Below are 14,023 nucleotides of genomic sequence, written 5' to 3'. Positions count from 1 at the left end.
CTGGGCTCCACCTCGGGGCTTCCCCTCTGGGGAAAAACTGACCTCCCTCTGTCCCCCCCGCCCCCACCTACGACCATCCCTGCTTGGTTCCTCGAGGACAGGCACGTACCTGGGGACGCGGCCCGCCCTGCCAGCACTGCCCGATGCTGGCCTGAGGCTGGGCTCCATTGCTGCCCCCAAGTCCCCTCCAGACGGGGCTCCCGCACAGAGGAGCCCGCAGCCCCGCCTTGCTCCGGGCTCGAGCCGAGGACGAGGGGCTCCCCTCGCCAAGATCCAAGGACGATGGGCTTCCGATGCCAAGTCCGAGTTCACAGACACAAGACGAGGGCCTGAAGGGCCCCAGAACCCGGCATGTTGCCTTAATGACAAACCAACACCAACCAGCGATCGCACACAGCACTTCTCTCCTCCTGCCTGACCTCCCCTTCGCTCCTCGCGGGCCGAGAGCCGCGCGCAGCCCCGCATCCCTGAGCGTCTGCGCCCGTGACGGATCCCCGCAACCCCACGTTTGTAATAAACGCCATTCGTCACAGACACAACGCCCATCCTGGAAACACGGCTTCAGAATTTCTTTGTTTTTACCCCCAGCTTGATGGTGACTAGCGCCTGGGTGATTATCTTGTGCTTTTTTGGGGTGGCGCTGGGAACAAGCAACACCATTAGGACCTCAGAGCGGGACGAACGCGGGAGAGGCAGGGGCAGGCTCGGTGCCTGAGGAAGCGACACGCTGAACCCCAAGGGCCTCCAGGCCGTGATCCAGAAAGTTCCATCCCTCACTGTTCAACGCTGCAGAGTAAACTAAACCCAAACCAGGGAGAAGAGTCCCCTGGATGCACTAACGATATTTTTTTAAAGTGCCCAGATGTGCACTTAGGAGCAACATCCTAAGTAAATAAATTAAAATAAATAAAGCCAGAGGGCCAAGATACGGGGATAATTGGTAAAATGGGCTGGGGGAAACCCATTTACAGCCCTTCCTTCCACACCCGGGGTCCTGTGTTGGTATAGCCGTGACAGGAAGAATTCACCAGGCAATTAATTTCCAAAGAAAATTCCACCCATGCGCATGACCCCCTACAAACAGACGTGCTGTTGAACGCAGGCATCTCGCGGCCCAACCGTTGAGCTCTCCCAGCAGCTGGCACGGAGCTGGTTCCTCACGGCGCAGACAGGGTCGTGACCCATGGGACCCTGGCCCTGTCTCCACTCCTCTGCACCCAGCGCAGGCCCAGCCAAGCCCCCACCTTGGGACCCTCTCTGGCCCAGGCCTGAGGGACTCTCTGGAGCCCAGGGTCTGCAAACCATGGCAGGCCTGTCCTGACAGAAACTTCCAGACCCAGAGCCTGTACGTTCTCCTTGGAGCTGTGTCCCGCCCAACTGTCCCTGGCTCTCCAGAGAGCTCCGTCCACCCTCTGTGGCCAGGCCTCCACATCTGCAGCCAGGACACTTCCCTGGGGGAAGCCAGGACGGCTGACACGGGCCATTCCTCTCCTCACCCGCCAAAAACGGGAGGTGGTGCCATGGCCTGGGAGAAGTCGGCGTGGTCAGCGTGGAGCAGGGCAGGGGCACAGCGGAGCAGAGGGTGGTGTGGCCAGCATGGCCCCGAGGGGGAGCCTCAGAAGCAGCAGTGTCGGCAGCAAGCCTGGGCTCGGGCCCCCAGCGACAGAAGGGCACCCTGGCACTTCCGGGGGTGGGCATCCGGACATTCTGCCATACGGCTGAGCGCCCCGGGCTCCGGGCCCCCTCCTGGGCTCTTCCTCTCCACCCTGTAAGTGACCTGGGCCATTGTCCAGTCCCAGGACTGCGTCCAGGGTAAGCCCGCAACCCCAACGCCAGATGCCCGGCCCCGAGCGACACCCCCCGCCCGGGGGCTCCCTTGCACACCTAGCAGCCACCTCCCGCACGGTGCCTCGTGCTGTGCCTTCTTTCCCAGCAAACCGGGTGCAGCCGGCCACTGCCTGGACCAGAGCACCAGCTCTGCCTGCCGAGGTGACCCCTCCCCACGTCTGGCCCCGTGGAGCTCAGATGAGGTTGGGCACTCGAGGCAGAGGTGACCGCCGGGGCCGTGGGACAAGGGAAGGGGTTGGAGAGTCAGGAAAATGAAGAAGGTCAACGGGGCCCCTGGGGGCCCGACACGGTCTCCGGGCCGTGGGGACGCTGGCTCGTGGCGCCCTCATACCTGCCCCCCATTGATGCGTCTGCTTCCCAGGGCGGCCGTCACAAAGGGCCGCAGACCGGGCCACTTGCACCGCAGAATCCGATCCTCTGACGCTGGAGGCGGGAAGTCCCAGGTCCAGGGCTGGGCAGGGCTGGGGCCTTCCGAGGCCACAGGACCACCTGCACCAGCCCCTCTCCCGGCCTCAGCGTCTCCTCGTAGTCCGGGTCACCTGCCTTGTCCCCACGTCTGCGTCTCTGTGTCCCCTCCGCTTGTTACGAGGACCCTCAGCACAGAGCTTAGGTCCACCCTGAGGTGAGCACGCCCTCACCTTAACCGACCGCATCTGCAGAGACCCTAGTCCCAAATACGGCCACACCCAGGCTGGACACACATCTGGAGGGGACGCTACTCAGCCCAGCGGATGGAGCTACTCCTGACCCACTTCACGCACAGACAGGCTGAGTGACCGCCCCAAGGACATGCCACTGTGATTGGACAGGACTCCCGGAGCCTGGCCGTTGTCACCTCGCGTTTGCACGAAGGGCCGTAGGGGGTTCAGGTCCTCGGGCTCAGGTGGTCCCCCTCACGCCGCGGGTGCGGAGACTGAGGCCTGCGGTGACTCTGCGTCCTGGGAGCCGGGCCTCCAGCCTGCGTCTCCCAGGACCATCGGGGCTGCGCTGGGTCCCCGGGGCGGCCGCGCTCGGAGCCGCAGGCCTGTTTCGGCCTTCCAAGTGGGTTTCTGGGCGCCTGAGGAGCACCGCCCTGCCCCGTGGTTGCATAATAAGCAGATCAGGGCATTAGGCGCCAGAGTTATTAAAAGTGAAAGATCCTGCAAGAGGAGACAAGGGATTCTTAGAGCCTCGTCTCCTACAAATATGTAATGAAATTTAAATTGAATCTGGTTTAAAATCATTTACCTTTTGACATCATGTATCAGTACACTAAGCATCAGCTGAGAAAGCAAATAACCTTTCAAGCAGAATGAAAAATTACTCTGTCTCTTTTGATTTCATGTTAATTTTCAAATTTAAACTACCCTAGAGCTCTCTGCTTGGGGTCAGCCCCTAAGAGCCTGTTGATTGCACGAGGTCCCGGCTGTCCCCCCTTGCGCCCCTCCCGGCCCGCACCGCGGACTCAGGCCCGCCCTCCCGAGCTCCTCGATGACTCCCAGGGGACAGGCGAGTGCAGGGGACGCTGGCCACCACTCCAGGCTGCAGAGAAAAGCAGCACGTTCGTGGTCCCGGGGCCCCGTCCCTCCCCTGGGTACAGACACGGCTTCCGCGCAGGTCAGAGCGTGGGCCCGGCTCCCGGGGACTGTCCACAGAGCGCTGCGGGGGGACACGGACACTGGGCGGAACCCCCCTAGCGTGACAGTGTCCTTGTGACAATGTACAAACCGCCATAACCGCCCAGCCCAGCGGGCCTCTGGAGAACACTGAAGCTTGAAGGGTTCTTACGGGCACGTGTGTAGTGTGGCGAGAGCGGCTTCTGGGCCACTGCGAGATGACGTCACAGGCGGCCATGACAAGCGGGGCCGGGGGGGGGGGGGGGCTCTGGGCACCTCACTGCATGCACTACAGCCCACTGAGGCCTCCCGACAAGGCTCTGCCTCTGCTCCACCCCATTACACAGACCAGTAAGCCGAGGCCCCGAGAGGCGAGCAGCTCAGCTGGGTCTCCATCACTGCACGTGCAGCCAAACCCGGACCAGCTTCAGGAAACCCGAGAGATCGGCACCCAAGCGCCAGCGTCCGTGCGGCTCCCGTCCGATACTCAGAGGTTAGAACTCGTTCGTCTCGAAGCAAGTCAGAACCTGCACCCACACACCCGGCCTTGGCCGTGATGGGCGAGGGGCGAACACGCTGGGGACCGAGGCACTGGTTTGCACGGTGCGAGCCCCGAAGCATCCTCCGCTTCTGGAGCCTTCCCCCCAGCAGACTCAGCCCCCGTTACTGTCCCATTTCACAGACCAGAGAGTTGAGGCTCAGAAAGCTGAGCGCCGCCCTCCGCAGCCTCCCGGTGCAGAGAGAGAAGCGGGGCTCCCGTTGGAGCCCCCAAGGGCAACGGCGTGCCGACCCCGGGCCAGAGGGCCCTCGGGAAGTGGCTGGATGCTCTGCTGGGCCCGAGGGGTCCTCCCCGAAGCCTCCTCAAGTGCTGGGTGTGCTGGCCCGGCCCCTTAGGACCATGGCCGACTTCCAGGGGGGACGTGGAGCCTGGGCCTCCTTTGAGGCCTCCTGCCACTTCTTAATTAGCCAGAATAAACAAAGGGGCTTTTCATGAGGACTGTCCCCTGCGCTGTCACATGTGAGCGTCACTGGGCTGGAAAACAGAGTGGCCTTTGCCAGCACATCACCCCCACTGGGCCCAGAGAAGGAGGAAGGGGGGCACCCGGTGGGGGGAAGGAGGCCGGGGCCCGGGCGCTGGAGCACTGGCCCCCGGGGAGCACGCCCTCCAGCCTCAGGCTGCCGCTGGGTGAAGGGATCCAGTGTCCAGGCGGTGGGACAGGGGAGGGGGCGGGAGCCCACGCCCAGGGTCTGCTGTTCCCCAGCCCGGGGCTGCTTTCCACCGGGACGCGATTCAAGGCCTCCAGGTGGCCCAGAGCCAAGCCCTGGGGCAGACGCCCCGGATGTCTGCGGGCCGGACACGCCGGCCTCCAGCGCTCGGGGCAGAGTCAGGAGCTTGCTCCGGGCCCGGGCGCACGCACAGTAGGCCTTCAGACACGGGGGGGGGGCTGGGCAGGGGTGCAGGCTGGGAGGCGGGTGGGGAGGGTCAGGGGGCACGGTGCCCATCATGTGCCCACCATCCGCGGCGCCCCGGGCCTGTCTGCCACCCTGAGCGGCAAGTGCTATAGGGCCAGAGGTGACACCGGCCTAGTGAATGTCCCCGGCAGAACGGTGCCCGGGTCGCCCCCAAGCCCCCAAGGTCAGGCACGGCTGGAAGCCGCGTAGCCAGGTGGAAGCCAGGCCTGGAGCAAAGTCGCTGTCTTTGTTTCCCTGCTAGGGTGGCAGGGGGGACAGAGTGGGGGGTGGGGGGGACGGAGTGGAGACCGGGGACGGGGACGGAGTTGGGGGTTGGGGGGATGGAGTGGGGGCGGGGGGGACGGAGTGGGGGAGGAATGGAGTGGGGGGGGATGGAGTGAGGGCAGGGGGGGATGGAGGGGGGGGACGGGGTGGAGACGGGGGGGGGATGGAGTTGGGGGTTGGGGGGATGGAGTGGGGTGGGGGGGATGGAGTGGGGCTGGGGGGGGTATGGAGTGGGGGGGCGCAGAGTGGGGTGGGGAGGACAGAGTGTGGGGTAGGGGGGGAATGGAGTGGAGACTGGGGGGGGATGGATTTGGGGGTTGGGGGGGATGGAGTGGGGGCAGGGAGACAGAGTGGGGGCCGGTGGGGGGATGGAGTGAGGGGGGACGGAGTGGGGCGGGGGGGGGGGACAGAGTGGGGGGGAACAGAGTGGGGGGGATGGGGGGGACGGAGCGGAGACCGGGGACAGGGACGGAGTTGGGGGTTGGGGGGATGGAGTGGGGGCGGGGGGGACGGAGTGGGGGGGGATGGAGTGGGGGCAGGGGGGGATGGAAGGGGGGACGGGGTGGAGACCGGGGGGGGGGATGGAGTTGGGAGTTGGGGGTTGGGGGGGATGGAGTGGGGGCAAGGGGACAGAGTGGGGGCCGGTGGGGGGATGGAGTGGGGGGGGATGGAGTGGGGGCGGGGGGGATGGAGGGGGGGGATGGAGCGGGGGCCGGGAGGGAAGACCCTGTGTCTGCTGCACATACCACCTGCCCGGTCCAGCAGGGTCCCTCCGCCTTTGCTGCAAAAACCCTGTGAAGCGGGGGTCTCAGGGGGGATGGAGTGGGGCGGGCAGTGACCGTGTGACGGGAACAGGTCTCCTCTGGGGAGGCGCACGCGGTTGAGGACGCGGCAGGCGGTGGCTGGGCTGCGGTGTGAATGCGCCACGTGCTGGCGACACACAGGCTGCGGGACGGTCGACTTTGTGACGTGAGCTTCGCCTCCACAGAAACACCCCGCCAGGGCGCGGATTTAAAGGCTGCGGGAATGGGGAGCCCGGGGGGCTCAGTCGGTTAAGCGTCCGACTTCAGCTCAGGTCACGATCTTGCGGTCCGTGAGTTCGAGCCCCGCGTCGGGCTCTGGGCTGATGGCTCGGAGCCCGGAGCCTGTTTCCGATTCTGTGTCTCCCTCTCTCTCTGACCCTCCCCCGTTCATGCTCTGTCTCTGTCTCAAAAATAAATAAATATTAAAAAATAAATAAATAAATAAATAAATAAATAAATAAATAAAGGCTGCAGGAAGAGCGAGCCTCCCAGGACCAGCGGCCCGGAACCACGCGGGGTGCCGCCCGCCCGCCGACCGCACAGGCTGCCTGGGGCGGGGGGCCTGGCTCGCGAAGGCCTCCCCTTGGTCGGCGGGCGGGGCCTCCCTGACGGCCCTGCAGCGTCCCCAAGCCCAGTGCCCCCAGCCAGGGGCCCCGTGACAAACGGGACAGCACATGGGCCAGGGACGCCCTGGAGAACTGGGCTGACCCACAAAGCTATCTCCACGGAGACGGCCTTCTGACGGCACCGGCCCCCGCCCCACCCAGAAAGGCCCTCCCGCCCCCGCTTCGGACGCGCTTCCGACCGTGACACGCGCCCGAACGACGCCTACGCCAAGGGCCAGGGGTCTCGGCGACGGAGACGGGGCCCGCGGGAGGGCTGTGCTGACATCACCAGGAAGGGGGATCGGGAGGAACCGTTCATATGTAGTTAAACGTTCTTAATCTCCCCCAGCATATGCTGTTGCACCTAACTTTGATCAACTTAAGTGTAAAAACGTCTCTGTGCCTCCACTCGGGTTTCACCGCCATCTGGTTTAATTAGTCCTCGGGTAGCCCGCCACCGACTTAATGGCAGAACACTGCCGGGCCGATCAGAGGGCCGGCTGCCACCACCAGGGCACCCCCTGTTCCTCCCCAACCCACTGATGGGAGGTTGAGGCGGAGATACACCTGTCGGTGGGGTGGGCACGGGCGGTGAGCACCAGGGACAGCGGGCACAGGGGGATGGTGGGGCCGGGGACGGTGGGCACAGGGGGACGACAGGCACAGGGGGACGGTGGGGCCGGGGACGGTGGGCACAGGGGGATGACGGGCACAGGGGGACGGTGGGGCCGGGGACGGTGGGCACAGGGAGACGACGGGCACAGGGGGACAACGGGCACAGGGGGCGGTGGGGCCGGGGACGGTGGGCACAGGGGGACGACGGGCACAGGGGGACGGTGGGGCCGGGGACGGTGGGCACAGGGGGACGACGGGCACAGGGGGACGGTGGGGCCGGGGACGGTGGGCACAGGGGGACGACGGGCACAGGGGGACAACGGGCACAGGGGGCGGTGGGCACGGGTGGGTGAGGCTGGCAGGACAGCCGCCTGGGTCGCCCCGGGCAGGGTGGGGTCTGTGTTCGGACCCTGGAGGAAGGACTCCTGCCCACAAAGGCTGGCGGAGATCCCTGGTGGCCCAGACTGGGAAGCTTTGCTGGGGAGACCTGACATGACCTCCCGTCTGAACCCCCTGAACCCCATCCTTCAGTGAAACCTGGGATGACCCCCTGTGGAGCCCCCGTGGAACCCGGTGCCTTTGCTCGTTCCTCCCTTCAGGCTTCAGACGCTAGTGTTCCGCAGGGTGTGGTGGTGCCCTGTGAATGGGCGACAGAGGCCCCCTCCCCTCCACAGAAGGCTTCAGGAGTGGCCTTGGGGTGGGCGACTGGGACGGTGACCTTGGCAAACCCTATTCCAGGAAAGGAAGGGTGGAAGGTGGAGAGCAGGGGGCGGGCAGGTGGAGGTGAGTGTCCGCTGAGAAGGCAAGAGAGGAGCCAGGGGGCCCAGGGCCGGGGGAGGCCCAGGCACCAGGGGAGGGGGGAGGGTGACGACAGGGGCAGGAAGCTTCTTGCACGGGCGCCCGAGCCCCGTGTCAGCCAGCTGGGCACGGCTGCGCCCCTGGGGAGGCCGGGCCCTTGGCTCAGGTCCGTCATCATCCTGCCACTTGCTGATGGGACGAGCCAACCCTTGGGCCCCCGTGGTTTCCCCGTAACCGTGGAAATGACGCCGTTGACCCTGCGTGCAGTTCTGCAGGCTGCAGATGATTTGCCACCGCCAGTGACGGCCAGGATCCGACGGCCCTGTTCTGTTTCAACGTCTTTAATGGACAAGGAGAGCCGCGTACCCCAGTGACTTTCCCCTTTTGTCTCGTCTGCCAGGAAGCTCGGAGCTAAGTTTGTGCTCATTTTCAGGAGCTCCCTACAGCCTAGGCTGGTGACTCTCATCTGGGACCAGTCACCGGGCTGACAACGGGGAGGGGCTGGCCCGGGAGGCGCCCACGCTGCCCAGCAGAGACCCACCTGGGGAGACGCAGGGGCCCTCTCCATGTCGCCTCAATGCACATCCACGGAAAGGAAGCCAACCAGGCCCACTCCTAAGGGACCAGGGATTGTGGCCACAACGCCTCACGTCTGCACTGTCCACAGGGACAACGACGACCCCACGCTGGCGCCCAGAGATGACCCGCGTGCAAAGGTCGGAGGAAACTCATCCCCCCACTACCAAGATTAATTTATTAAAAGATAATGGGTTTTCAGCGAATTTATTAATCAATTTGACAACGCCTGGGGATTGTAATATAAAAATAATCAGTTGGCCGCCTCACCGACGTGCGATGCCAAAAGGTGCCGTTTAATTCCCAGCGCCTACCGCCCCCTCTCCAAACTCTCTGCTACGCTGATTGAGACGAAGTTTTCGCAATTTGGAATTTCAGAGGAGCACGTGTGTGCTGCGTCCAGAGCCTGCACGTCCAGGCGGCGACTCGGTGGCCCTCACCGGAGCCCAGGGAAGAGCCCGGGCCCCAGAGCTAACTTGCGGCCAGCACGGAACTTCCAGGATGGGGACACTGTCACTGGAGGCCCGCCATCTCGTGCAAGGGCAATGGCACGGAAGGCGAGGGGGATGCCGAAGGTGCCCCTTGTCTCCTGTCCTGCTGGGCCGCCCTGAGTCCCTGTCCACGCTCAGGCCGCCGGGGCTGGGCACCCCGTCCTGACGGTCCCCAGCAGTTCCAGGTAGGGAGCCAGTGGACGGGATTCAGGAACTTCAGGGGTGGTTTTTAATGTCACTTGAAAGGTGGCGTCCAATAAATCAGAAGAGCAGCTTGGACCTAACGCATTATGTCTGTCAGTGGACACGGCAGGATGAGGCAGAGCAGGAAGGGGCAGGACGGGGCTGGAGGGGGCTGGAGGGGGCAGGACGGGGCTGGAGGGGGCTGGAGGGGGCAGGATGGGGCTGGAGGGGGCTGGAGGGGACTGGAGGGGACTGGAGGGGGCAGGATGGGGCTGGAGGGGGTTGGATGGGGCTGGAGGGGGCAGGACAGGGCTGGAGGGGGCTGGACGGGGTTGGACGGGGCTGGAGGGGCTGGAGGGGGCTGGAGGGGGCAGAACGGGGCTGGAGGGGCCTGGAGGGGGCAGAACGGGGCTGGAGGGGGCTGGAGGGGGCAGAACGGGGCTGGAGGGGGCTGGACGGGGTTGGACGGGGCTGGAGGGGCTGGAGGGGGCAGCACGGGGCTGGACAGCACTCCCAAGGCTAAAGACCAGCCACTGCTGCCCCCCCTTCCTCTGGGAATCCCTCTGGTCAGGAACAAGCACAGAGAGAGCAGTCATGACAGAGTGGACAGGTGCACACACACGGGGACACAGACCCACGCAGCAGACTCCCGCACATGCAGACACACAGACACCACACACACGTGCACATACACTCACCTCCACGCAGGTGCACATGCCTACACACGCCCCCGGGGCCCACAGCCCAGCCTGTCTGGGCACAGCTGCATCTCACACGTGGTTACTTCCCCAGGTTTCTGAGCAGAGCAGAGGGGAGGACTCCCCGGCTGGAGAGTGTCCCTGACGGTGATGGGGGGTGGGGGGGGGCAGCACATTCGGCAGCTTGTGGCCAGGGCCCAGCAGGCCACCCACCCGCAGGTGGAGGCCAGCCCCCCCAGTCCTGCCGGCGCCTAAAACAAAAGTGCCCGGAAGCATGGCGGGGTCGAGAGGAAGACCCAGCCGGCCCTGGTGACCAGCTCACCCCCTCCAGACTGTCCCCCCTGCCCCGGGCTCCCGGAGGCTCTGCACCCCCACGTCCCGGCACAGCACAGACCGGCACCGGGTCCTGGCCGACCCTGCATTGGGCGGGGTCACCAGACAAGCACGTCTCCACGGCAGGTGACAGCGGTCCTCACAGGACACAAGGGGTGCACCTTCTCCACTCAGGGGAGGCGGGTCCCAAAGGAGGGGGTTTTGCAAACAAGTGAAATCCCTTCTCTAAGCCCCCATGCACTTCGGAGCACGGGAAGGGAGTCTGCAAACACATGTCAGGCACCCTCGGGAAGGACACGGTCGCAGCACTCAGCCACCAAGGCGACAGGCCGGTGCAGCGGGACCTCAGGGCACAGCACAGGTGGGAGGCACCAGGAGAGCTTCCTGGAGGAGGGGTCTTTCCCCCAAATCTCACCGGGGCCTGAGCCAGACGCAGGGGTGTGGCTGGATGTAAGGACGGTGTCACTCTAGAAGCAGTTCACAGTTGGGGCTCAGCTCACGATCTCGCGGTTTGTGGGTTCGAGCCCCGCGTCGGGCTCTGTGCGGACAGCTCAGAGCCTGGAGCCTGCTTCGGATTCTGTGTCTCCTTCCCTCTCTACCCCTCCCCTGCTCACGCTCTGTCTCTCTCTCTCTCTCTCCCTCCCTCAAAACTAAAATAAACACAAAAAATTTATAAATAAATAAATAGAAGCAGCCCACGGGAGAAACCCTGCTCATTCCCTCTCAGATGAAGTCTGCAATGGTTCAGTGAAGACCCGATCTTAAACGTGACGGGAAAGCTGTCGTCACTCACAGCGACTGTGTTTTCAAAACCAACAACTACTGAGCTTGTGCAAAATGTGACTCGGGGGCCAAGGCTGTGCGAAGCCCAGGGGTCCCCTGAGCCCCAGCCCTGGGGGGCAGCCGGGCCCTCCCCTGCTCTCCAGGAGGCCCCGGGCAAGACTCCGCTTCCCCGTCTGTGAAGCGAAGGGTTAATGCCGCTGGTGCTCCTCTGAGCTTTAACCGCATCCCGGACCGTGGCCTCCACACGAATGGTGACCGGGGACCTCCGCGCATCCAGGCCCCCCCAGGCGGCGGTGACATCCTGTCCACACACAGGAAACCAGCTGGCCTGGCTCACAAAGCTGGGGTGCAGAGGTGACCTCCCCACACAGCACCTCTGACCTCCTGGACGTCCTCCACCCTTCCAGGGGCCCCAATGCCGTCTGGATCGGCCCCGACCATCCCAGGCGAGGCTTCCCCGAAGCTCCAAATTCTTCCTACAGGTGGCCCAGTGCTCCCTCCCGGCCGCCGGCTTCCTGAGCACTCACCTACACGAGCAGGTGCGGCCGGCCACCCTCCCTTGCTGTCATCACACCCTGACCAGGACAAAACCCAGCCTGTGTTTGGAGAGCCCAGAACACATCCCCTCCCCTGAACGCACGGCACACCCGGAAATGTGGCCTTGCTGAGGGAAAACCCCAGAGAGCCCACTGTTAGCACAAAGGGGGTCACAAGCCAGTGAACACATTCCAGAATGTTCTACAGGGCCCGGGCTCAGGGTTGGGCCGACACGGGTCTGGGGGACAAGGATGGCCCAGGCCTTCCAGAGACCCGGCCATCTGGGCTGCCAGGCCCTCCCTGTCCTTGGACCCCAGCTCGGGCCACCCTCAGCAAGGGGTCCCCACGCCCATGCCAGCCCTCAGCCTGCACCCCAGTGGGACAAACCCCGCCACCCTCCTCAGCCCTCCTCAAATCCCCTCCTCCTGCTCCCACAGGACATTAAGGATGGGAACTCGCTTTCCCAGGAAGGACACCTTCGTGAGCCACCTTCCTGTGACCTCATCACTTAGGCACCGAGAGGACAGGTGAGTTTACTGCTGTGGCTTTAAAACAGAAGTAAGGGACCATTCTAGCTCCCTTGGAGTTATTGGTAAAATACTCACACAGAGCACGGGGTCCTGGGCAGGGGTCTGGACCCCAAGGGACCCTTGTCCCGACCGCGTCGCTCCCAGGCTCTTTCTTGGTCTGCTCGGGGAGGCAGGTGCCGGGAGTAACGGTAGCCGAGGAGCTTTGGTGGGAGAAAAGGAACAGCCTGGAGCTGAGCCCCACGGCCGCGCTCCTGGTGACTCGGCCGACGGCCAAGGGAGGGAGAGACCAGCCCCAGGGGCCCCGCGTGCCTGTCTCCACCAGCCAGAGCCCGGCCCGCCTGGGCCGCAGCCGATGGCCCAGAATCCCGGAGAACCAGCAGCTCTGGGGTCTGAGTGTCAGGGGTCAGAGAACAGGCTCGGGGCTCATGGTCCTGCTCTGATCCACCTGCCCGGGGGCCCTGGGCGTGCCCCTTCCCTGAGCCTCGTCTACCTCTAAAACAGGAACAAAAGCATCTCCCTCTGACGAGCGTCATGAGGATTCGCGGGGTGCGGAGTGCTTGCTGGATACGGATCCGCAAGGAAGGGCACAGCGAGGGCAGCGCGCCCCTTTGCAACAGTGACCCACGCGGACCCTGGAAGCGCCACTGCAGGGACAAGCCTGCTGACCGGGTTCCCAGAGCCCCGACAAGGCAGCAGCACGTGCTCCTTTGTGCATCAGGTCCAGCCTCTGTCACTGAAGCCCTGAGCACAGGAATCTGCCAGGAATTTGAGAAGCAGAAGGGCTTCCATGGTGACCCTGGAACAGAGCCTGGAACAGAGCCTGGAACAGAGCCTGGGAAGCAGGATTCCCAAACCAGCCAAGGCCTCTAGGTGCAAACGGGGCATGAGGAGTCCCAAAAGGGGGGGGCCTTGGGGCAACCGGTCTCAGTCCGGGCTACGACTAGAACCACAAGACGTGGAGCTGACCTCGAGGACCCCTATGGGCCTCAGATGTGCTCAGTTTCCTCCTGCACTTAGTGGACTGGAAGTTGCCAGAGACCCTCCCACCAGGCAGGTAGCAACACCTGTTTCGGTTGGTCTTCAAAGTAAGGGTCAGACAGTGAGACCTTATGTCCACACCAGCTCCTAGTAGCCAGATCAGCATCAGGGCCTCATTCATACTCAAGTGTAAATGACTGACATCGGCCGTCAGTGCAGAGGAACACCTCTCTGACCTCACCTATGTAGATAACAGGACAACAGAGAAACCTCAGAACCTCTGTGAGGTTTGTGGCCCAGCGTAAACAAGGCCCACACCGCGTGGACTCGAGAAGACAGAGGCACTGCCTGTCTGGAGGGGTCCGCCTCCTTCTGAACAGAGACAGGAGACCTCTGGTGTGAGCACACACAGCAGGAAGAGGTGTGGGGCCCTGCTGGCACTTGCAGAGGCTCAGTAACTGTTGGGGACACAGGACCTCAAGTCCAAGGCCAGGGAAGCCTTCCGGAGAGCCAGGATCCCAGGGCACCAGGAGCTGTCCCCGGACTCCCGGGTCAGCCCTCGAACCTTCCACAGGCATCGTCTGAGTCCCAGGGAGACGGTGCTGAGCCAGCAGCCACTCCAGACAGAAATCTGACCCGCGAGGGCTCTGGATACACAAAGTACAGAGCCGTGTCCTGCCTGGTGGCATCGGCTCCTCCAGGTCTGGGGGGCCAGACCCCTGCGGCCTCTCCTGTCCCTAGCTGCCCCGAGAACTCCATGGCCCCGTGGGGGTATCGGGGCAGGGGGCCTGAACCTGAGTTAAGTCACTGCTTTGCAATGGTAAGAAACGCAAAATGTGACACCATAGAAGGAGGTCCTTCCACAGTGGGAAACAGGTACATCCTCTCTGGCCTGCAGACACCCAGGGGCCCG

General features: G+C 64.1%; 1 protein-coding gene and 2 long non-coding RNA genes across 4 annotated transcripts in view; 1 reads left to right on the top strand and 2 right to left on the bottom strand.

Annotated features, from left to right (window-relative positions):
• The window catches only part of TAFA5 (TAFA chemokine like family member 5), a 155,962-nt gene that overhangs the window by 130,102 nt on the left and 11,837 nt on the right, over positions 1 to 14,023 (bottom strand). The gene's annotated exons all lie outside the window — the stretch shown is intronic.
• On the top strand, positions 8,104 to 9,352 carry LOC131518625 (uncharacterized). Its single transcript, XR_009265217.1, has 2 exons — positions 8,104 to 8,717; positions 8,885 to 9,352. It is a non-coding gene; the product is annotated as an uncharacterized LOC131518625 (long non-coding RNA).
• On the bottom strand, positions 8,769 to 13,729 carry LOC131518624 (uncharacterized). Of its 2 annotated transcripts, none has more exons than XR_009265216.1 (2): positions 12,208 to 13,729; positions 8,769 to 9,348 (listed from the first exon to the last, which is right to left on the bottom strand). It is a non-coding gene; the product is annotated as an uncharacterized LOC131518624 (long non-coding RNA). The 2 variants fall into 2 exon arrangements; XR_009265215.1 differs by lacking the exon at positions 12,208 to 13,729 and adding an exon at positions 10,698 to 10,898.

This window comes from Neofelis nebulosa, chromosome 8 (assembly GCF_028018385.1).
Source record: "Neofelis nebulosa isolate mNeoNeb1 chromosome 8, mNeoNeb1.pri, whole genome shotgun sequence".
Lineage (NCBI taxonomy): Eukaryota > Metazoa > Chordata > Mammalia > Carnivora > Felidae > Neofelis > Neofelis nebulosa.
The sequence above is the reverse complement of the archived record's forward strand: the minus strand, read 5'-3'. Positions and strand labels throughout refer to the sequence as shown.